Consider the following 25198-nt stretch of genomic DNA (forward strand, 5'->3'; position numbering starts at 1 on the left):
AGAATTGTTTCTACACCTATGCACCCTGAGCCCTTTCCGTAACTTTAATTTAAGATCCTCCTGGCTGTCACAGCCCTTGTCTCATCCTCAGAGGACTACAAATGCAGGCTTTCTTCAGGGTCCTGGACTGTTTATCTGCAGAGCGAGGCAGAGAACTGCGTTTGCTAAGGCTATGAATGATTTACCATCACACTTGAATACAAGAGGAGCGGGGTCCCAGGGCTCTCTGCACGACCGGAATCTCACAGGCTGCCTGCATCTGCCGAGATGTTTGTGTGCGCTCTTCAAATCATCATTAACCATCAGGACCCTCAAGAGGAGCATTTATTTCCTTGGGATTGTAAGGGGGATGGCTGCTGAGAAAACAGCTGGGCAGGTTTTAGCCCCATTATATCTGCCTGTCTTGTTCTGCTCTCCCCTCCACCTCCTGGTTTAATTGGGTACAAAAACACAGATTATGATGAAAATACAAAAAAGAGAGGGGGGGAAGTGCAGTAAATAGCACAGGCCAATGTGGGTCACAGATCTGGCCTCTGGAAGTACACACAGAGGCAGAGGGCAGGTTTTGTATTTCCAAATACTCTCCTTTCTCCTCCCCACTCCCCCCCCCCCCCCGAGTTTTAGGAACTCATCCCATTCTCCAGATGATTTGTGCAATGCTGCAAACGCAGGTATTATAAATAAACAAAAATATGCTCATGATGGAATGCAGCTTTCAGCTAGGAAAATGGGTATCAAGTATTCTTAATGAAAAGGCCTTGCATTTCCCTGCATTTCTGCATTCTCTGGAGACCAGGTGATTAAACATAAACACAGAGCAAGCGCCTGGCTTTGATTCCATCTACGGGAGTTTTGCCACAGACTTAAATGAAGCAAGAATTTCGTCCCCTGGAATCCCATCCCAGGCAGCTACACATGCCATAAGCTAATATTATACCTTCCTTTGAGGGCATGATCCCAAGAGACACTATATTTTATATAGTATTCTGCATCTAGGGATAAAACAGTAGGGAGCCAACCATCAATCATTGTGTTCCTCCTTCCTTGTAGGAATACACAAGCCAATCTCACTGCTAGGAATTATTTATTTACACAGTATTCTTTTAGTTCTAGATACTAAAAACTTTTTATAGTTCCTACATTCCTGTATTTTCCAAGCATTGTGTTTTCATGCACATAATCCTCACTTCAAATCCACTCTCATTAAACAGTAATGCTCCCTTGAAAATTAGTCCTCAGATTACCTTCAGCTCTCACCACTTCTCCCTCCCAAAGAAGCTATGCATCCAACCAATCCTCCCAGCAAAGGTCCCTGCAATCAGCAAGAAGGAAATCTGAGCAAGGAAGATAGTGGCACAGGCAGGGGACAAGTGGCCCTGGAACAAACCTCCCCCCTTCGCTACCTGCACACACACAACCTGCCCTTGAAGCACTTTCTCCTTCCTCATCAGACATGGGGATTACACGCATGAAAGCACAGCAATTTCCCTGTTCCGCTACACTGGAGACCCAGGAAGAGTAACCGCTTGCAGAGGAGAGCCCTCTTGACGCTCCCCACGCAAGCCCCAGCCCTTCCTTCATCAGCAGCTAAGCCATGGAAATCAGTACGCTTTACAGGCCAGGACCCTCACCAAGCAGTCAGCCTTCACCTCCTTGGAGTCATCTACACGCAGCACTGGGGCTCACGCGCAGTTGTCTGCCACCATCTTTGGAGGGTTCACTCCCTTTCTCCCTTCCTCTCCCTCATGCACAGCCTGCAGATCACAACTGCGAGCATGAGAAGGGAGCTGGGAAACTTCTCCAAAGCAGTCCCTTCCCCTCGCAGCTGCAACGCAGCACAAGCCTGGAAAAGAAATCCTTCCTCCCCACAGCCTACTACGCTTTCCAGGGCTGTTTGGAGAATCAGCACCAGACATCAGCTGACACTAGCAATTACATCCAAATAGCAGATACAAGGTCTGCTATCGATCTGTTCCTAGAGGGAAGGACAAGCTACCCGGTAAAGAGGGGTGTCACATTATTAAATTCTGAAAAGATAATAACCCAACACAGAGGGAACAGCTGTTCCTGGTACACTTCAGGCTTCGTTTTCGAGTCTGACAGGGAGCAAAGATCATCAGAGCACTTCAGCTTTGGGAGACAAGGCTAGAAATTGCAGGAATAAATTAACATATCCATATCCAAATTACTAGGCTAAAGGGGTCACAGTTCTGCTGGCAGGAACTGGCTTCATGCTACTGCCAGTCACTCCCAGCAGCTCCTTTAACCTCTTGTTAGCTGGTACCACAACGCTTGAACAGAAACTCAGAGTGCTTCAACTTCTCTAAGTGCTGCAGTTTGCCTCAAAACAGGAGTTTGTAACAGCGCCAGGCCAGGGACTTGAAATAAACAGGCAATAAACAGGCAACAGCCCCTGGAAAAGGCATCACCGAGGCCAGTTTTCTCCTGCAGTAACCTGAGCCGGACACATCCTGGTGAAGAACAACAGTAATGCATGGATCAATTCAGCTTTTAAAATTAAAAAACACGTCCATGGCTAAGGTAAGCGTACAAGGCAAGGCCTTTCAACATCAGTGACTCAAAAGAAAGGGAGCACTTAACCAAGCTGTTACTAAAAAAAAAACATGAAAAGTTATCGATTTTTATGAGCACAGAGTCCAAAGGCCCATAAAATATTTCACAAGGCAACAGAGACGGCAGGTTTCGTGGCCTGTTCAGTGACACATCACACAGAACTACGAGCGCAGATCGTTTGGCCAGACTGTCCCACAATCAAGCCATTATAAGCAGCCACACCGAGCCCTGAAATCGGTGCCTGAATGAATTACAGGCCACCATCCAATTAACAGCTTTGCAGGGCATGCCAGGGGTTACAGCAGAGCCATCTAGATAGAACCACAACAGACAAATGATTTCATAGCATACTTCAGGGATTTTTCCACCCCAGAGACAGCAGGTCTCTCCTTGCCTGCATTAATAAAATTACAAACATAACATAACGAATTAAAAACAAAACCCACCCATGTCCCTGCCCAGACAGACTTGCCCAAGGAATCCAAGTCCCTCCAACTATCCCGAAAGGCATTTGGAAATCAAGGTGAGAAGAGCCCTACAGACATCTGCATTCATCCCAGATACGACAGTCTGGGCAGAGGACTGAACTTCGGAGCTTTGCAATGTACTCCCAGCTTCGTCGCAGGCCTCAGGTGCAGCCGCTGGCAACACATCTCTCCTGGCCCCTCTGTAAAACGAAAAGCAACAGCTTTCCTCCCCCTTGCGAGAGAAATACATTAATGCATCTGTCTGCAAGAGTGATAGAGACCAATTAATGCCTCAGATCATGATCTGGTCTGCACAGATCCACAGTATCACAACCGAACTCTGACAGTGAAGGAAAGCAGCCCTGTAGATACACAGGATTCAAAGCACTGGGGACATCTGGGAGGAAAACACGGGCCAAAGAAGTGCTGCTAAGCGTGCCTGGCTGGGCTGAAATGGCCAGCAGTGAACTGCCACCTCTTTCCGCAGGCTTTCGTAGCACTTGCAGCCTAGCACAGACCTGGTCTTGGCTGCAAACACAAGGGAGTTTCAGGCTGAATTCAAGAGCCAGGTGCTATTCCAGAGCTTGAGACCTCAATACTGTGAAGACCCTTGTTTAAAAGTTGAGAATTGGGAATTTCAGACTGAGATACAATTTTATGAAATGTAATGAAACAAGATCAGTATTTTATTTTGCCAACTAAATCTGGCCCGTGAAAGCAGTGGAATGGCTTGGAAGACAGATTGTCTATTTACCCACTCCACCAAAAACAGAAGCGAGACCAAAGGCAGCGGCCCTTTCCCCCATCCTGCAACAAGCCTTGTCCAGGAACCTGAGAATTTAACTTGCAGAAAGGGAAGCACAAATCTTCCCGTGCTTGTGCAGAAACAGCTGGAGCTTTTGAGATGTGGTGGAAGAGATCGAGTCCTTTCCCTCCTCAAATTCTGGGAATTTGAAGTTTATATGCTTGCCTGTAACAGCACCTAACTGGAGCAGTGTCACAGTGCCTAAAGACGCCCGAGACCCCACAGGGCCCTCTAGAGTCCAGCGTGACTTTCCAGCACGCAGACACAAAAGCAAAAAGCCCCGTCTGCTCCGCACGGAGCGCTGCAAGTGCCCGCTATCGGAGGCGCGCTGGCAGGAATGCTTTTGTGCTGAGCTGTCTCACACTAACGGCCCCGCAGCAGGACCTGGCAGGCAAAGGCAGCCCCCAGATTTAGCCAGCGCTGCTTGAGTTTCAGATGGTGCAGAACAGCACATTGATCCATTTATCGTCTGGTAGGTTGTCATGGAGACCACAAGTCATTCCCCACCACCATCACCTCCCCTCTGACCCCCCTACTGTTTTTCAATTGATAGCTGGGCACTGGGGAAGCATTTTCAGCACCATGGAAATTAAATCCACAGTAGACGAGCAAGGTATACAGAGCTGACACGGCCAAGGGACCTCAGCTTGAGGCAGTCTGCCCCGCTCTTCCCCACAGAGCAAGTCCAAGCAATGAGGCACACAGAGCCTCTCATGAAATAAATATTACTGGAAACTAACAATAATAAAGTGGGATTTTAATGCCCCTCCAGGGGTTCCCCTCCAACACAATACGCGTTCACAAGGTGGCAGCGAGGGAAGGCTTTGCACTCTGCAAACGCACACGCTGAAACAGGTTTCGGAGTATCCAGAGTATCAGCCTGCTAGGACTGAGCATTAGCAAACATCCGCAGGGCTGGAGCGGGGAGCACGCGGGAGGATGGCAGGCGTTCAGAGAGCTTTCTCCTTCTCGTATCACGGCTCCCTGCCTTCCGTTAGTGGAGGATCACAGCCGATCCTCCACTGAAGGGACCACACCATCAACCGAACGCTTGACGACCGCACAATACAAGCAGCAGGAAGAGAGAGTGGGTGGATCAAAGGACTGAACTGCGACTCAGTCAACCCGCGCCCAGTTTCCAGGTGGCTGCTACTAAGAAAGTCATTTCCAGGGCTACAGAAGAGACACAAGCCACCAGTCTCAGTGGCAGCAGGGGTAGGTCAAGTATGAGCACATCATGCAATCCTATCCTTCACACATGCTTGTCCCAATCTCCCTGCTAGGAAGTAGAGAAAATATCCGATCTATCTTGGGGCCAAACTCTGAAGGGCAAGGATCATGTCCTAGTGTCACATACAGCAATAACCCCAGCTTATCATTCCATACTATCACCATAAAGTACTTCAGGTGCCACTGTTTAACTAGCTTACCATCATCACTCATCAAAACAAGGATTTGTCACATTTCCTTCCTCCCCCACCCACGTGGGACAGGGCAACATGTTCAAGAAAAACAGAGTAAAACTGAAATCCTGAGGCCTTAGCTTCTGGCTTTTAACTCCACATACAGACACCGGCAAGTCACACAGTCAGAAGAGCTGATCCCGTGCAATTTCCCCCCATTTCAAAGAAGGGCTGCTGTGCGTGTGCTGCGCTCCTCAATGACTCTTGTTCTCTGCTCATCCAAGTGCGAGAACACGGCATTGGCTTTACCTAAGCCTCCAAAAGGAGCAGTCACAAGGGCCTTTTCTTAAGAAGCCAAAAGGAGACAACCTTTGTGCCATGCCCAGGGGCAGAGCAGTGGCCAGCAGTTTCCTCCAGCACAGCAGGTTGCTGCAAGAGGAGCTCAGCAGCCAGGTACCAGCTCCATGCACAGGGGCACAGGGACACAGAGGCAGGTGGCAGAGCACTGAGAGGCAGCTGCAGGCTGAGAGCCTCAAGGGGAGTGCAAGCAGCACGGTGTAAATACTGTATGTGCCTGGAGCCAGAAAGCTCAGCGAGGGCTGTGTGGCATTTCCTGAAGGTTACCTCTAATACGTGCTGTCAGGCTGCCAAGCTCTGACTGTCTGCTGAGTCCTTCTTGGGGGAGCATGGTGCTGCCTGGACCCCAGTGCCATTGTCATAATCTGCAACAGTAAAAGCTTTAAAAAAAAATAAAATTCCTCCCGCACAACAGTGTATGACACCAGGGTAAGCAAATCCAAAGTAATCTGGCACAGCAGCAGGGAGCGACCGCCTTGGAGCAACGCACAGGCAGCAGGGAAAGGAGTTTCCACCGCACCAGCTCTAAGAGAGTGAGTGGGGACTGCCGCTTGCTTACACCAGCTCCCCTCTTCTTCCTAACGCCTGGGTGAACATCCACTTGCTGGGCCACAGGTACAGCCCTCTCGGAAGCGCAGGGCGGCATTGCCCGAACGCGTGCCCTGGGGAGGCGTGCGCTCGGCTGCGGCGCGGCCGTCTGTCCCGTGCTGCGACCCTGCCGCCCTCACAGCCACTCGGCAGCTCCGCCGAGCCGGACATCGGGTACAGGGCAGGGGCGAAGAGTGCAGGGCCAGGCCGCGACTGAGGGCTGCAAGGCTCAGGCCAGGGGCAAGTGGCAAGTCAGGGTGTTCCTTCTCCTCCCTCCCCATCTGCACGTACACACACACCCACCCTCCTCGTTCCACCACGTATCAGAGCTATCAGAGTCAATGGAGTTAAATTACAGCAGCGGACACTCGTCTGCATTTACTTACTAGCTGCCACCAAAGGAATCACTCTGCTCCTTCCCACTGGCTTGCTTTTTCCAATTCACTGAGAACAGACAGGTCATCTATTTCCAGGCTATTTCTGGTTCTCAGGCACAAGTTTTTCCTTAAGACTAGAACTTTGAGCCAATCTCTAGTCCACTGCTCAAAGTGCACTCTTAAAGCCTATCTGTTCTCTAAATAGGGTGGTTCTTTGCTGCTTTTTACATGGGTTATTAAGCTCAGTCTAACATACAAGCCTGTGACTGACCAGTGATCTCCAGCCCAGACACTAAGCTTTCCAGTAAAGCAGCAAGATCCAACCTCTCGTCTAAGCCTCCGCAGCCCTCCCCTTCCTACCTTTCTCCCGTTCTCAGCACCGTTGAGAACCATTCCAAACGGAGCGCTGGAAATAAATTAATGACAGCAGGACCCGGGAAGCATGTGTCAGATAACAGAAACACTGCAGTTGCAGCAGGGAACGCACTCAGGAGATCTGTCATTCCAAAGGGGAAGAAAGCCATGTTCAAGGCCTCCTCAGTTACGTAAACTTCATTTCCATGTCTTTTATCACTGATAAGATAAGCCATTGCTCAAGTTCAAGTTCTGTATCAAGTAAATCATGATAATCCTCTTAGGAATTCCCCACGCCCCAGCTTGAACAGACCTGCAAAAAAGAGCTTAAGGGGTTGCCTTCAGCTTAAAAAAGAAACGCACACAAGCATGCAGCCACATATTTATTTATAACGTAGGCAAATTTGGGGCCTAGCATAGCATAACTAAAGGCTTCTTACACAGCTCTGCTTGCATAAAGAGATCTACTTCTCTCCTAGTTCATAACTGCTACAAGCCACCCCTTGGTCACACTGCACAGTCAGACAACAGTCCAAATATGACCATCCTTCTGAGAAGGACTCCTTGCAGTAGTGAGGACCTGGACAACCATACCCTGAGAAGCAATTAAACCGATTCATGACCAGTACCACACACTTTGTGCTCGGTTACAGCGACAAGTATTTTCCAGGCAGCTGTATTTTCATTTGTTTGTTTTATTACAGCACAGGATAATTTTACATCATTTAATACTGGTGGCAGAAATAGTGTTTTCAAACAATTATCATGCTTCAGGTGGAAGATTTAAAACTCATGAAGACCACCCCCTCTCCTACTGTATTCTACTGTCAGGATGTCCAGATGGGAACCATCATCTGTATTTGTTAGATAATGATCTGATCCAGTTTAGCAACTGGGTATATTTGCTAACCACTTAAATATGCACTCACACACACGGCACTGTAACACAAAAGGCCATTTCATAAATTCCCGATTGCAAGATGGACGACAGAAATAAACAGAGGCACAAACTCTTGTCCTCCTCTCTACGGCATGTAATCAGGACACCAACTAACTTGGCCAGCAATTTTATCACAGCATGTTCCAGAGAATCGACTTAGCCTAAAAGCAATGAAGACCAATGTTTCAAGTTTAATACTAGGAAAATACATTTGTTAACTTTACTTCACAGGGATACATTTGGCCACCTCTGGGCAGTTCAGCAATGCGTAACCATATGGTGGAAGGGCCTCAAGCTCCAAGACTGTGCCTGCCAGCAGATCAAGGCAAAATGTGGTGGGAATCATCTAGAATCAGCACTTAAAATGTAAACTCTCTTCAGGCATATATACTTTCCTCAGTGACAGCACCAGCCTCATGTACCACACTCTGGTACCCACAACCAAATCTTACTCGTTTCCAACTAGCAAGACTTTCACCCCTTTCCTCGTAGAGGAGAGACCCTCTCTATTTAACCTTTTTCACATGTGTCCATGTGTGAGCTAGAAGATACAGCATATCAAGCAAAACACATCTCCCTCTTCCCCACCAGCAACCTCAAGATCCTTGGGCTTACAATCCGCGATGCTGCGACAAAGGTTGTTTTCAAAGGAGCTGCTAGGAAAGCTCCTCCAAGACAGCAACTGAATTCAAATCACATACCAATTAGCTCAGAGGGATTTCCAGGCTTTTCTTTTAGGAAACCTATTTAGAAACAAAGACAAAAAAAGCCCTGTTGTTTTAAATATCTCATTAAAAGATTTCAAAGTGTGTCACAAGTGTGCCACATTTTCCACTCTGACAAATGGAGCGAATTAACTAGTTTCACCCCATCAGCCACCCGATGTCCTTTAGACTCTACTACCATGTCTCCTTACCTCCCGAGGAAGAGTAAGATAACACAAAGGTCCAGAGCAGCTACAGCCCTGTTCAGCATCACGTAGCAAGTTAATCGCCGTGCCAAACTGCCTGTGTTAGTCCTCTATCTTTCCCACAAGATGGGGTTTTCCACTCTGCTCTCCTTCAGTTTTCGCCTCCTGCCTCAAGGCCACATGCAGATGACCGTGCTTCTTCTGAAGCCAGTGCCAATGAGGCCGCTGCATTCGTTATCCAGGAGGATAATGACAGAGTGTAATTCAGTCAACAGCAAATCCTCCCCGGGGAGATGCCCTCTGACCTTTCCTGAGCTCCCCGATGAAAGTAGACAGCCAGATCTCAGACAGGCAGCAGAGCTGAGTGAATAATTCCTAATGAATTCCTTCATCTCTTCTTTTGTTTTGGAGAGGGAAGGCGGGGAGGGAATGAGGGGGAAGCACAGAGAAATAGTTTGAAAATACCCACCAGTAGAAAATGATTTTCTAGAGCTACCGCAAATCATCATTATTCTGAATCACATTTTTCATGGCTTCTGCTCATTACACAGCAGGCCTCAAATGCAAGCTGCTCTCTGCTGAGACCTCCAGCACACGCATGGCCAGGTCTAGGAGGGGAGGGTGGACCAACCAAACTCACAGCAGGGAACAGGGACACTCACAGAAAGCTAGCTTAAAATCCCCATTAGGTGAGCAACTGAGAGTGAACTTAAGGTGTCTGTTCAAAGTAGACTTTTGCTAATAAAGCTCGGTTCCATCAACACATCAGTAAATATATGAAGGCCAGCAAAGTTCTTTGAATAGGCCCTCAAAGTCAGGGACCGTCCCTCTTCCCGCATGCCAGTCAGCACTCACTGTCAATTTTCCCCCATTTTCAAACAACAAGCTTAAAGAATACAGGCATTTGACATATGTAGATTTTTTTTCCTCTGGAAAAAAAAAAGCATTTCTCATTTCTCCTATTTAGCTACAGAACTGATGCAGAGAAGCATCTTCTGAATGTCCAGCTTCATCCAGAGGTATTAAGGATGGAAAACCAACCCGGAACTAAGAGGTCTCAGAGCTGCTTCATACACTTTTCAGTCATCCACATTCCACCCATCAGCATGGGTCCTGTCTCCACCAGCACGACAGAATCAGTTTTAGCCATGCAATTTTTACCCATATCTCTCAGGCCTCATATTAGCAAGGTCTGAAGCAGTCATTTTCACCCAACTACCTCTGTATTTACAGAGATGCACCCTCAGCAAACCTCACCTCTTGCTCATCAGCATTGATATTTCATATTGCAAATAGAAATGACATGGTAGGACCACAGTCATGGGACGTTCGTACCCTTTCCCAAGGCAAATGAACTGACATGAACCCACATTTAAATAGAGCTTGACTAGTGTATTTACATAGATGCCAAATCCCAGGGATATCAATGACAGTCTTCTCCAGCAAAATCTGATTACAGCACTGGAGTCTCTAAAACCTCCATGCTCATATCTCACACATCACCTAGGACGTCATGTGCTCTCTTAAAGGGAGCAGCCAGCTTCCCTCTCCAGGCGCCCAGCACAGTTGGGGGTTGCAGCACCAATGATTAAGCAGATCTTCAAAGGAAAAAAAACAAGAGTCCTAGTCAATGACTGACCAACCTAACAGCTCGGGCTGCTCTCATGTGCTTCTCACACACAGTGTGTTTGTTTGCTAGGCTGCTCAAGAGGTTTCAAAGGGTCAAACACAAGCAACCAAGGGGTCATCAACTGTGTGATCAGTCCAGCTTTGCTGAAATGAGAATAAAAACTTGAAACTGCAAGCAAGGAAATTCCCAGCCCTTACGATTACAGCTAAAGAGACTTGAAAACACAAATACTTCCAACATGCCAGAGACAGCATAAAAAAATAAAAAAATAAGCAGCAACTCATGATTTCAGAGGATCAGAGCTTAGTAACCTACCTAAAATTCTGACCAACCTCAATGACTAAGAGTGGCTGCGGAGAGCAAATCTTGCTTTCAGCTATTTCGAGAAGCACTCACAAGGTTCATCCCAGAGACTGCTTTCTGCCTACTCAGATTTCTCAACTGAATTGATCACATGGTGCTTAGATGGACTGCTGAAGACACTTGAGAATAGCAGCACTGTCTGCCACTGCCTGGCTGGCACGCTATGGTTTTTAATTGAGGCTGAACTCCTTAAGTCCCCGTTGCAGTGGGAAGCTGCAATCACTGACATAATAATTAAACCCGAGAGAAATAGTCTGAGGCAGGAATGCCCTTAACTAGTGCATTAGGATAAGGAAGTGCAAAGACATGCACAGACATCTCCAGGATATGCTGTTCTGTTTCAAGCCTGCAGATTAGACTGGGTTTTAAGAGACAGGGTGGCATAAATCCTGCAATGCAGTACTGAAACTGAAGAGAAACAAAAAAGTATTCTTAAAATTTGCTTCCACCTCACCAAGTCTAAGGAGAATATCAAAGCAAGTTCCCCCTCCTCCCCTCCCCCCCCCCCCAGTTTGGGATCTTCCTCCCCCAGCTCCTGGGGATCTCAGAGATCATAAAACAAGATCAGAACAGCAGAAAGTTCAAAGCAAGAGAAGCATCCAAGACATCAGTTCTGTTTATATCCTCCCCAGCTCATACTGACATAGGAAAGAAATCTGCTATAGAAACCAATCAGCAGCGCCTTTGAAGGCTGGTGATGGATCAGGCAGCCTAAATTCTGCTCTGAAATCCAAGGGAAGACACTTAGTCTGGAAACGGTGCTTAATTAGGCTAATTCATCAAGTTTGATGTAACCAAGTCGGTTACCACGGTCACAGTAATGGAGCAGTAATACTTCACAGCGCTTTCCCTCTTTGGGACTGGGGATGGGGTCTGCTGCACAAAACCCCACCTGCCAAGGCGAGAGCTCCCAAGGGGCCCGCCAGCACGGCCGGGAGGAGGACCCGGCAGCACACCAAGTGCTGTGCAAACACCCCTCCCGCCCTAGCTTTTGCTAGTTACAAACACTTACTGGAAGAACTCTTTGGCTGTAGCTCATAAGACTGCTAAAAATAGCACCAGAGAGCAAACAGGTTAACAGCACATAAAGATGCATTTACGCACAGAAATAAATGGGATGCACACGAGATTATCCCCCTCCCTTCTTTTTTTGCATGCAAGAGGAAACAGTCTGAGCATGCTCCATCTTCTCTTAAAAACGCAGAACCTGTCAGTGGAACGGCAGAAAGCTGCCTTCCCAAACACCACGTCAGGTACAGGAGTCTCGTTCATCTATTCCAGTACTCGGGAAAAAGATTACAGCAAGTCACCACATTTCCCCAAATAAGCAAATTTTAAGAAGTGCCATTAGGTACACTCTGTCCATTTATGATCAACATTATTCCAGTTACTTATAACTCTACGCTGCAACACATATCATCCATGTACTAGAGCACAAGTACAAAGTACTTCTACATCTCCTCGGAGAGAGGAACAACAGATTTTAAAAGAAATGGGAGAGAAACAGCAATTTGCAATTCAAAGTTCCTGCAGAAGAGCAATTTTAACAAACACTCTCAGTAAAAGGACACACACACACACAGCATTTTCTGTCCATAAAGTGCCTAACTGCGCCATTACTGCTGCTTGCAGAAGCCACCACAATGCAAAGACGATGGCATTTGACCAACTTGATTTTCATCAGCTCATTCCTGAGTACACAGGGCGAAGGCACAGACACAAACTACTCAGGTCTCTCAGAGAGACCAAGCAAGACTGAAGGAATACAGTTAATGCAACTAGCAGTTAACACAAAGCAGTAACAGGCACAAAAGGGCAACGTGAAGAGTCCAAAGCCTGCCAAGGAGAAACACTCCCAGCAACATTTCTGAACCAGGCAGTATATTTTCAGCCCCAGGCAAATTACTGAAAAAGCAGCAAATGCCACAGACCTTGCTAGGACCACACAGGAGAAGACATAACTTCTAACACTGCATGAGAGCGACTCTAGACTGAAATTGCTGCTACTGTGGGAACACAGCAAAGATCTCATGTGAGGAGCCACAGTACAATTCTGAAAGAAGGAATTTTAGGTTTATGGGTTTACTCCTCCAAAAAACAGGTCTGAAGTTCAAGCAACTTGTCTAGGTTACAGCCACTAGCCTCCAATGTGGGGCTTTCAGCCCCTTGGTTCCCCCTCCCTCATTTCTGCACCCGTACCACTCCCAAGGGGCTGCCAACCCAAGTGACCGGGTGACCACACGGTGAAGCCATTCACTCAACCCACTGCTGAAAAATAACCTGAGGGAGAGGCACCGGGGCAGGCCCGTGGTGAGGAACAGCTGGGTTGAGAACTCCTTCGGTCAGCACTACAACCAGAGCCCTCCATAGCCCAGAAACAGTGCCTCAGTAGTCAGCTAAATGCTGTCAAAAAGGCAAAAGAGACCAGCCTTGTTTGAAAGACAGTCCCAAACCCATTAAGAGATAAAATTCAGCTCCACCTTTCTTAGCAGGCTAATATTAAGCCACTGTTTTTCTCCCTGCAGATGCCTTAATTGGTTGCTTAATACAGATTTCACTGTTATGCTTATCACAACGCTCAGAGCTGGCTGTGCGACGAAAGCAGAGGATATAGAGAAGACCCATTTGTCTCCATAACTAATTATTCTGACTTCTCAGTATACACACTAAATTGACTTGGCACGACTGCAAGGTAAAGCTGCTGTATTTAGAGATTTTTTTCTGCTGGTCGAGAGGCAAAATTGCAGCCTTTGTACGACAGACCTGAATCCGGTCTTCTAGGGCAAGACAGCACAAGCATCTTTATCAAGCTTATGTAAAACTAACGAGGGAAGGAAGGATCAGGCCCCAGAGCAGCGCCATTCCAGGGCATGTCCTCCGCACTAGAATTTTAAGCCTCAGTTACCTGATTAAGGCTTAATTAGCAAAATACTCAAGAAGTTCATAAAGGCAAGTGTGAACACTCATTTATTCCTGGCTACAGCCTTTTTTACCCTAGGGATCAGCCTCTGTTTAAAAAAAAAAAAAAAAAAAAAAAAGAAAAAAGAAGTGTCTGTAGACTCCCCGATCAAAACACAGGGGAGTGTCTGCATTAGCCAAACACGGCTAATGCCTCAAGAGGCAAGAGGCAATCTGTCGACTCAAGGCTAGAGTCATGCACTGACATGCTCTTCCTGGAACAGCCCCATGCCTGCAGCCGGGGTCAGACTCTGCACCCATCTTCCAGGCTCAGCCAAGAGCTCAGGGTACTTCCTCAAACAACAAGCAACCAGAAAAAAAAAAAAAAAAAAACGCAGTAACTTATTATGTAGAACAGTGATACACTGCATGGGCAGTAAAACTTCCAAGAAGAAATGCAGATATTTGAAGGAATGAAATGTAAAAATGCAAAAAGAGACGGAATTTAAAGCCCTTATCCCATTGAAACTGATACAAAAACACACACCACCAGTGGGGGAATACTTCAGGAGTAACCAGGGAGCTTGCAGCTGGCTCTGCAGCAGGATTTCTCCATCTCTGGGCAAACTAAACCCCCATTTCTCAGCTTTCACCTGCTGTGGGCAGATTTCAGTGACAGTCACAGAAGCGTTGTAGATTTTATAAACACCAGTCTCAGTGGAGAAGACGTAAACCCTAGCTTTCCATAGCACAAGAGCTGGAATAAAAACATAAGCCTTAAGGTATGCACTTACACCTCTCTCTGGGTTTTCTCTAGCATCATGGAACGAAGGTAAAAATCCTGCAGCGTTTCTCTGTCCCTCATCACACAGCCCTCAGGAATGCTGCTGGCAACTGGCTGGGTTCTAGACCAAAACCACAAAAGCTCTTCATGTGCATCTCTGAACATGGCATCTTAAATCATCTAGATACTGGGGGGCAAGAAGGGGGGGGGGATCAAAAAACACAAGAATTTCAGCAACTTCCTTGCCAAGGCAGCAAAGCCAAGCAAAGCCAAGACTAAAACCTACAAATGAAAAGAGAAAAAGGAAAAAAGGGCCTGGCTGACAACTTCTGTAAATGCCGTCAGCAGGATCATTGGCTCTAAAAATAAAGACAGTGCATCTCTGTGCATATAACTGCTGACATGCCGACTGCTCCACAGCCCCAACACCGGAGCCGCATAAAACCCTCCATTGCCTTGCAACACAATTAAAGAAAAAGCCACTTGTATTCGCTCAGAGCGAGTGACCGACACCGACTGCAGTGATGGATTTTGTCCCCGGGCGGATTTGCAGCTCCTTACACCCCCTCACGTATCCATCCGGGGGGCGGAGAAGCTTTTCACCCCGCTGCCCCGCTCCAGCCGCGAGCCTGCGGCCAGGCGAGCTGTGCCCGGGTGCCCGTGCCACATCACGACCGGGTGTCGCGGCAGCGGCCGGGACCCCAGGCCACGGGGCAGAGCGAATGAAGACACAGCGCTACCACCCCAGGGCTCTGCGCACAGCAGCAGCAACCAGCCTCTAACTCGCTGTCTCATCAGCGTTTTCCAAAATATTAAGTGACATTTAAGACTAGAAAGCCTTAAGAAAGAATACTGAAGACTTTTTCCACTGGAAATTCAGGGAGTTGTCCCAAAACACAGAATACACAGATTCCTCTAGCACAGGCTTTGCTGCAGTTTTATTTCTCTAACGATTTTCAGTCACCCCTGGTCTAGCATTCGGGAACGATTATTTACATACACAACAGCAGGGAAACATGAATTTCACTAGCCTGCCCGTTTCTGTCTGTGGACACCACCTCACATATTACCAAATCAAAACAAGTTGGCCAGCTTCAGCACGAGGGGGGGGAAACAAGAGGGCAGACGGGTGACCTAGAAATGAAGCCGGGACTTTGGCATGAGCTTGAAACTCTGTGGCAAAGGCAAGAAAAAAAAAAAAAACCCACACGCCAAAACTGCTTTAAAGACGGAGCTTGAAAAGTTTATGAATGGAATTACGTGACGTGGTATCTGCAAAAAGAAAAAAAGAAAAAAACCACCACGCAAGCTGTGCTCGACTGAGAAATCTTTCCAACCAAAATAGTCATTCCCTTAACCAAACGGAAGAAATTCCTGAGCTAGAGAACAGGGAACACAGTTATTTAAGGTCCTGATATAGGAAAACTACCCCCAAGCAAATGGCTAAAGAATTTCCCAAGAGCGCAGATCTGATACCAAACAGCACCCAGGATTTACATACCAGATGATACCATAAAATGTGCAACAGCCAGGGCTTGACGAGTCTGTAGATGAAGCTTTAGGGCTTTTAGTAGTAGCAAATCAGTAATGCTGCAGTCTCACAGCACTGCTCCGATATAAACTCACCCTGCCAGTCAGTTATAATTGGTTCAAGGAGAGTGTTAACAAGTCACCTTTGTTCCAGCAAGTTTTAGGCTTGGTCAGGTAACGTCCATATCACCGGCATAAAACCGAGCATTGTGCTCTCCGGCAAAGTTTTGACGGGAAAGGCAGTCACATGCCAACAGCCAGTCTGGACTGTGTTTGTGCCACTGGATAACCCAGCATAAATCATTGTGGACTCCCCGCCTCAGCAAAACCAGCTCCTTGCAACATCAGGCCAAAGAGATCACACAAGCTCGGCAGTAAACGCTTACCCCAGAGCTGCAAAGCGCCGCTGCTGCCCGAGCCAGATGCTGCCACCGATAACCCATGTGCGAACCGGTGTTGCCGCAGTTCTGGGAGGGGTGGCTGAGAAGTAAACTTTCTGGAAGTTTACAGAGGCCAAAGCCGGAGCTATTGAAGACGGGAGCGAGTACTACACTGCTAAGACCTGGCCCTATAAATACGTAGCTGTCAGAGTCTTTTATAGGGTTTTAAAATATTTTCAGAAGAATGTCAACTTTCCATTGTTTGCCACAGCTTGTTAGAAGCCTACACATCCAGCCAGAGATGTATGCAAATTTTTGGAAAGCTTGGCTTTGAGTGCCTACACACCTATTCAGTCTCTTGCAGCAACCCACTGAAATCCGAGGGTTTAGTCCTTCGCCTTAGTGTGCTGCGAGAATCAGGCCCTAGCTCTTTACAAGGCCACCTAAGCCTCCTTAGCTTTCAATTACATTCTCCTACCACGAACAGTCCTCACGAAGGATGAAACCTGCTTGTCTAGGAGAAAAAGTATTCTCAAGGATGACGGGATGACCTGCACCAGGAACCTTCCCAAACCTTGTCATTTGCCGCCCACAGGCTGGCACATTTCTTTAATATTGCTACATCTTTACATTAAAGAAGGCAAAGTCAAAGAGGATCACAATACAAACCACTCTTCTGCCCAAACACGCACAGGACAAACTTAGCCGTGCTGCTTAGGATGCTAGTGAAAAGCACTCCGATTACAACACAGTGCACCAGCCCAGAGCTTACAGAAAACAGGGTTTAGGATACGTAAAGGTTCCCAAAATTACATGGCAGACAGACATGCCTCTGGGGTATTTCATTAGTTTACAGCCCGTTCACTGTACAGGCAGGGTAAAGCATGCACAGACCAGTTACCCAGATGGAAGGGTTAAACTCGCACGTATTTGGACCGAAACTGCATTTCTGGGCACCACCACTCTGTCCAGGGTTACGCCAGAGAAACAATGCTAAATAAAGATTACGCTGAGTGGTATTATGTAAATAATTCTCTTCCACAATGAAAGGATAAACCTAGGCTGCTTGGTTAGTTATTAACTCGAGAGCCAGCGCCACAGAGAGGAAATCCTGCCGGCTCTCCCTCCCTCGACACATGCACCGGGAGCGCTGCAGATGGGCCGGCGGCTATCGGAGACAACACCCGCGAGGCCACACCGCCTCCCCACGCACCGGCGCTCGCCCCCGCAGCGAGAAACCCTTTTGGCCCCACATCTCCTCCCAGGGCAACCTCCCCGCCACAGCTGTGCCTGGATTCAGCCCCTCTCCTCCTCCTCCTCCCACCGCTGGCTGAGGACACAGAGGGCTCCCTGCCCTGTGCCAGGAACACGCTCCTCACCACATCCCTCCCCTTGCAGACCGAGCCGGTCCCTGCTGAAGGCGCCGGCCAAGCCGCGCTGCCCAGGGACGCAGGCACCGCTGCTCCGTCCCCCCGGCCTGCAGAAAGGCAGGGATGGGCGTTCGGCTCCGCAGCCGATCTCCTGGGTCCCAGCCAGCTGCGGCCCACCCAGCACAGCCACCCATCCGGCAGGCGAGGGTCATGACCACCGCTCCGTAACTGCAGCCAAGGTTACTTCTGCTCCAGACACTCATGAGGAGCCCTTCAGGCATCAGTCGACGGCTCCACTTCCCCGACCCACGGCGCCTCGCCTAGACTGAGCCAGCTTCCAGCTCTGCCCCCACCACCTCACTCTTCTGCTGTCCCAGATACCTCCAGAGAGGTCTCTGACCCACAGCAGCTCTCCTGCAGCGCGGGCATCATCTCCAGGACTTGGTCCCTCTCCTGCTGCTTCAGCCGTCTCTAAACCTGCCTATTTTCCCTTCAAGGAAAAGCCCCTACCCAGCACCCCAGCTCGCATTATCGCCAGAACTGTTCCCCGCTAACATCCCCTTCAGCCGCGCAAACCCCAAGTGTGCCGCGCTGCCCACCACGGAGCAGCAATTCGCTGCGGGCAACGTAACCGCCCTCGCCGACAACCTGCCACAGGCCACATACACCTTGATTTCTCCCCTCGCTTCTCAGCCCCTACTGTGCCTTCCTCATCCCTCCCGGAGTTTGCCGCCTTCTGCGGTTTCTCCTGCCTAAAATAACCTCTACCTTTCTGTCTCTACCGCCCCCCCAGCCTTGGCTCATGACTGAATGCTTTATGTTTGTCATGCAATTTTAAATCTGTCAGCAATTCATGCATCTGCTGCCTCCTAGGTTTTTAATGCCGCCAACCGTTCTGGGATACAGCCTTGCATAAAACTCTCTATGGAAAATGAAGCTGTATCTTATTTAAAAATGGAAGCAGCTTTGAGATCATTTCTTTCCAAGGTGCTGGGCTGTTTCAAAGACTGGCTGCTTCCCTACAGCTAGCAGAAAAGCAGTGATGCTATCCGTTCTAAAATAAACATTATGGGAGCGGCGATAAGAGGAAATATTTCAGCTGACTAAGAGTAATGTGGGTTCAAATCCAAGTGTAAGCTGATATTGCTTGTAATTTCTTCCCAAGCCAAAAAGCAGACTGGGAGTGAAAAAAAGGAAGGCATTAAACAACAAGCAGTGTACTCAGCAACTCTGGAAAACTTCAGCATTTCCATTTATGTTATTATTTTTTTAAATAACCTTCAGTTTCACGGATCATAAAGTTAATTTGGAGTTAACTTCCCTTCTCTGTAACTAGACAAAGCTGCTATCCTTTACATTTGTTAATGTTTGTTCAGTGCTCTGGAGCTATAAAGCGCTCGAGAGCGCTAACCATTATCAGCATTCTCCGTGCCACCCAGCGGGCACGTAACCGCAGTGATTGCTTTGCTCCATTCCCCCCCCCCCCCAGTCCCCTCGCTCTCCTCCAGTCCTAGCACTTTAGTAGCAATCATGGCCAGAGCCTGCCCTTCCAGCTCCATCCTTACCGCTCTTCCTCCAGCGCCAGCATTAGTCATCCCTCCCCTGCAGGCAGGGCTCCTTTCCGGACATCTCCGGGCCTCCGGGCTCGCTCCCCACTGCAGCACAGCTGGCAGAACTGACCCTGGGCAGACTCAAAGCGGTGGCCAAACGCCAGGCGATTCCAGCCAAGTCTGCACTGGTAGGAGGAGCAGGACTGCGCAATCAGCACCTCGTCCTGTCTGCCCGTCCACAACCGCCTCGCGCCTCCCTCCGAGCTGCCCAGCTTTCAGACGTCAGAGGTGGCAGCACTGGCCACCCACCAGAAATACCCTCTTCCCAGGCGCTCTTGCTATCTTTAATGTGAGACAGCCCACACCCCAAAGAATTTTTAAGCTCACACAGGCAAGTTGTACAGTAGGAAGGCAGAGCTGGATGCCCCGAGAAGGGAAGTGACAAGTAGGGGGACAGCAGGCCCGGAGATGCAACCCAGATTTCTCAATTCCCAGTGCAGCCCAGTCACCGCCTCGCGTGCAAGGCAGGGTTCACTTCCCACCACTGCCAAATCACTCGTTTCCTCCTGCTCTGTCCTGCCCTCCTCTCCCTCCTAGCAAATCCCTTCCCCACTTGGACCAGGCTCTCCCAGCAAACACGTGGCATTTGCATGCCCTTCTTCCTGGAGCTCTAGCTCCCCTCTTCAGTCTTCCTTTTTTAGGAGGCATTTTGGCTGTAGTCAGGTTCATTAACTCACATGCATTTTCATTTCCTACTATCAGGCAAAAATCCAACACTCAGACATTACAGGCTGAATGAGGGACCTTGACACCTGTGTGCCACCACAAGCCCATCCATAATTGGTAATTCTCCACCACTTTATTTGGTACTTGGATACACAGCACAAGCCCTTCAAAGCCATGCAAGGGCCTATGTCGCAACATCCTGGATGAGAATCCAAGACCTCATGACACCCAAATCCTTAAGCGGCTGCAAAAACCTCAGACGCTAATCACCGAGGCGACTGGGTGCTGCTGTAAATCATTTCTAGTTCCATTAGAGCTGACCCTGCTCTCCACTGAAACCTCTCAGTTAAGACTAAAGTGAGTTACGGTCCACACAAATGTAGCTATGCAAAGAAAAAAGTCGTTTTAAGCACATGCTGCCCTGGATTTTCCATCCGTGAGTACTCCTGCATACAGCTCAAGGTCTGCATTTGCAGGGATCGCTGCTCACAGGTACAAACCCAGCAGGGAACCAGTACTTCACTGTTCAGAGCAGCAAGCCCTTGCACTGAGCACCCATGGGGAAAGAGCCACCTTCACCAGCTCTTCAGAGCAGACTCACTCCAACACATTGAATTTCATGTAACCTCTCCGGCCTTAATTTTCAGATTTGCGTAGTGATTTGGTCAGAATGAGACATCAGTTGAGGTAGGGGGAATATCGCACCCAACACAGGCCCTCTCAAACCCAGATCCCTTCACCATTGCTCAAATCAGCCACTCAAAGCCTACTTCTGAAAATTTACCAATTCAATCTTCCCTTTTTCCTAACCTTAAACCATCTAAGAACTGGGAAGACCACAATTTTCTTCTTTCCCAAGGAGTTGCTAAGATGACAAAATCTCAGACTTGCAAGCTAGGGTTGACTTCACACAGGTTTCTCTCACAACAAGCTAACTGCAAAAACGACTTTATTTCAGCAGAAGGAGGTTTCCTGGTCACTAACAACCACAACCAGCAGCAGAAGGAACACTAGAAAGCATCAAGGAGACATCTGTATTACAAGTATGCCACAACACACAAAGACATCTTCTATAACCCACTTCCAGCCAGCACAGCCCGGAGAGCTGCTCTGCAGATGAGCTGAGCAGCTCTACTAGCATGCAGCTATCAGCACAACTGTGGACATGCCTTCCTCACCAGTCGTAAGAAAATTGCCTTCACCAGACTGGATTGTCAAATTACAAGCCACGAGAATGGCCTGAATCAAAATCTCTTTGGATTTAGCGCACAGGATGGCTCTACGGACTGGTACAACCTCCACTCTAGGCAACTTGGTTCAAATCCAACCACAGCCATTAGCAAATGAAAGGTATTGCCAAGTAGCAGCTGTTTGGTGGCTTGTGTGAAACAAGTTTATGGTTTCAGTCCAGATCCCATCATGAAAAAATGCCAGTCACCTCCCTGGCACGCAAAGGTGTGAAGGGAGAAGCATCCTCCCACTTCTCCAGCACCAAAGTGGCCAGGTGTAGGAGGCGTTCCTGCACGGCCTCGTAAGGAGCCCCACAGATAGGCAGGCCCTGAGCACCGGGGGGGGGGGGGGGTTTAGAACCAGGTATGCTTTGTGATTTGGCAGAAACACACTGTGAAATAACAGAAACAACCACTCACATAAAGCCAGAACAACAAAGTACCAGTGTGTGCCTGCCCCAGACATGTGCCTGCCCCATCTCCCCTCTCACACTAAAAATAACTTCTACTTTTTTCCCTTTTGGCAACAACAAACAAGGATTTTAATGCATTTGCTTTCAATAAACTAAACTGCAACACTTGCAAGAGTCTCTCTCATACTGAAACTTACTCAGTTGAAAGTTATGAAATACTGTCATACACAGAACTTTCCTCCCACGGCACCTTGGGACTCAGTCGCAAAACTCCCCACCAACATCACCGATTACCAGATTCCCCGCACAAGCATGGCTTCAACGTGTTGTGGAGCTGAGCGGGCACTGGCACACAGGAGGCTGAGCTAAGTCCCAAAGCCACCAAACGAGTCAGCAATAAAATTCAGAGAATTAAGCACAATTTCGCTAAAGCCATTCAGGAGTTTGCCACCAATTTCAGCAGAGATGAAAATACTACCCGGTGGTCCCAACTCACATTCCTTCCCTTTATGAATTAGTCTTACTATCAAACCCTTATCTCTAAATCCCGCAGCAAATTGAAACATGCAAATGACTTATCCTCGCTGATACAAACCCTACACTAAATGCAAAACCCTCACCCCACACAGCTAGGGAAAACACAAGGAACAACATCACATCCATCAGAGTCTGATTAAAACTACAGGATTCAGCAGAACATGGGAGCTCTCAGGCACTCAGAGGATACTGAGAGAGAGGTCACAGAAAGAGTTCAAATCATAAACGCACATTAAGCTAAAGGGTGGTGTTGGGGGGGGGGAACCATTGCATAGATCACCTCCAGCAGCATTGTCCTCCGGGCGAATTCTTGAGCTGACCCAAAACACAGAGTTCAAGGAGCAGACCCAGCCTCCAGCACCGCCAGCCGTACGGGCGCCCGCCCCGTCCAAAGGCGGGTGGCTTTACCAGGTCAACGCAGCCGCGAGCCCCAAGCAGCCCGAGCCCCAGAAGCTCCGGAGCCGTGTCGGTTTTGCTGCTTCAGCGGCTCTGGCAGGAGCCCACGCAGCAGGCAGGCAGCCGCCTGCACCCGCTGCAGCCTCCGCGCGGTGGGTCGCCAGGGCAAGGGAGCAGGAGGAAGGGCAGCCAGAGAAGAGGGAACAGGAAATTAGTAAGAATCGACAGAAAAAGCAATCACTCCCGAGATTGCGGCGGCGGAGAGAAACGTACACTTGTTGCCTGCAGACACCAGCAGACCAGCCCTGTTTACTCACCATAAATATTTACACATCAACCACTAAACGCCACATCTCCAGATAAGTGAGCTCGGTCGTTCTTATCTCCTGTACAGGAGCCGCTTGGCTGCGGCCAGGACCTCAGCCCTCTCCCTAATATACATATTTTCAGGGCACCGGGGCAGGACTTTGCTAAGGCTAGACTTCCCACTTGGTGATGAACGGCATCTCTGATGAAGATTAATTTCTCTGGGCTCTCATGAAAGCATGAAACCACCGGCTTCAAATATGCATGCTGGGCATGAGCAGAAAAACAAAGCAGAATCAAACAGCAAAACAAAATGCAACGTGTTGAGCGGTGTCACCAGCCCTCGGAAAGAGATGCGCCCCCAGCCCCCTCTGCAGACCCAGGTGTCCCTGCCCCTCAAGGGCCCTCAAAACACACGGCTCCCCCCACCACGCTCCCAGCCGCTGCTCCCAGCCAGGCAACCTCTCACAGCCATTTCGGGAAGGAACTATAGGGAGTACTTTCCCTTCAGGAAGGAGGAGGGAAAGAAAAAAAGAAAAACACACCAAAAAAGTTTCTTCCCTGCAAAGCAGCTCCCGGCACACATTTTCATTTTTATGTAACAGCGGCTGGCTCACAAACATACCTGCCTGGCGAGGAGCAGCAGCAGCACCCCCAGCTCGGGCCCTTGGCAAACACCATCGCCACGTCCTGGCTGCACCCTCGCCCTGGGGGCGGCGCCCCCCTCCTCCCCCTATATATATATATATATATATATATATATATACACACACATACGTATATACATATCTATAGTGTTTTCGCAAGCCGGGCCACCGGCGGAGGGGCCGAAGCGCCGCCGTTTCCCGCAGGCACCTCTGGGCCATGGGCGGGCGCCGGGGCCGATCCCAGAACCGCAGTGGGGGGGGGGGGGGAGGCAATGGGGTGCAAGGGGGCAGAGAGCACATGGGGTGGGTGCTATGGGGGGGGCATGGAGTGCACTGGGTCTAGACGCCATGAGGCGCTGGGGGGGGGGGCGGCAAGGGCTATGGGGCACAGGGGGGAGCAGAGCGGGGGGGCGAGCGCTATGGGACACAGGGGGGAGCAAAGCGGGGGGGGGCTGGGGCTATGAGGTGCAGGGGGGGAGCAGAGCGGGGGGGCAGGGCTATGGGGTGCAGAGCCGGGGAGGGGGGCAGAGCAGGGGGGAGCCCGAAGCTATGGGGTGCAGGGGGGAGCAGAGCAGGGGAGGCCGGGGCTATAGGGTGCAGGGGGGAGCACAGCGAGGGGGGGCCCGAGGCTATAGGGTGCAGGGGGGAGCAAAGCCGGTGGGGGGCCCGAGGCTATAGGGTGCAGGGGGGAGCAAAGCCGGGGGGGTGGGGGCCGAGGCTATAGGGTGCAGGGGGGCGCAGAGCGGGGGGTGGGGGGGGGCCGAGGCTATAGGGTGCAGGGGGGCGCAGAGCGGGGGGGGCCGAGGCTATAGGGTGCAGGGGGGAGCAGAGCGGGGGGGGGCCGAGGCTATAGGGTGCAGGGGGGCGCAGAGCGGGGGGTGGGGGGGGGGCCGAGGCTATAGGGTGCAGGGGGGAGCAGAGCGGGGGGTGGGAGGGGGCCGAGGCTATAGGGTGCAGGGGGGCGCAGAGCGGGGGGGGGGGGGCCGAGGCTATGGGGCGCAGAGCGGGGGGGGGCAGGCGCGGAGCGGGGGGCGCCGTGGGGCGCGGGCAGGGGGCCGGCGCAGCCCCGTTCCTTACCTAGGGCCGGTGGCAGCTGCGCTCCCCCATCGCCGCCGCTTTCAAACCTTCCTCCGCTCCCCGCGCGGCCGCGGCGGGCCCGGGGCGGCCGGTACCGCGGAGGGACCCGGTGCGGGGGGGGGGGGGGGGGGGGGGGGGGGCAGCGCGCCCCCGCCCTCGCCGCCGTGTTTATAAATCCAGCGCCATGGGGCTGCCGCCCCCGAGACCCGCCGGGCCGGGCCGCCCCTCCGCCGCCGCCCTGGCCCAGCAGCGCCCTGCCCCGGCCCCGGCCCTGCGCGGCGCGGCGCGGCGCGGCCCTGCCCCGGCGCGGCGGGCGGCGGCGCTGCCTCAGGCCGCCCCACAGCCGCCCCGGCCGCGCGGGCGGGGCGGGGCCGCGCGCCGAGGGGCGGGGCCGGGCGGGGCCGGGCGGGGCGGGGCCGCCCGCGCGCCTTAAAGGGGCCGCGCCCGCGCCGCCGCGCAGAGCGCAGAGCGGCTCGGCTCGGCTCGGCTCGGCTCGGCTCGGCTCGGCTCGGCTCGGCTCGGCTCGGCTCGGCTCGGCTCGGCTCGGCTCGGCTCGGCTGTGCTGCAGGCTTTGGTCGCTGCAGGGC

General features: G+C 50.5%; 1 protein-coding gene across 9 annotated transcripts in view; it reads right to left on the bottom strand.

The window, feature by feature from the left end:
• NCOR2 (nuclear receptor corepressor 2) overlaps positions 1-24720 on the bottom strand; it is a 267305-nt gene extending 242585 nt beyond the window's left edge. For all 9 annotated transcript variants that reach the window (XM_062590203.1, XM_062590200.1, XM_062590204.1 and 6 more), the window contains exon 1: positions 24612-24720. The gene's annotated coding sequence lies outside the window, so the exon portion shown is untranslated. The remainder of the gene's footprint in view (positions 1-24611) is intronic.
• Between the last annotated feature and the right edge of the window lie 478 nt (positions 24721-25198).

This window comes from Rhea pennata, chromosome 17, assembly GCF_028389875.1.
Source record: "Rhea pennata isolate bPtePen1 chromosome 17, bPtePen1.pri, whole genome shotgun sequence".
Lineage (NCBI taxonomy): Eukaryota > Metazoa > Chordata > Aves > Rheiformes > Rheidae > Rhea > Rhea pennata.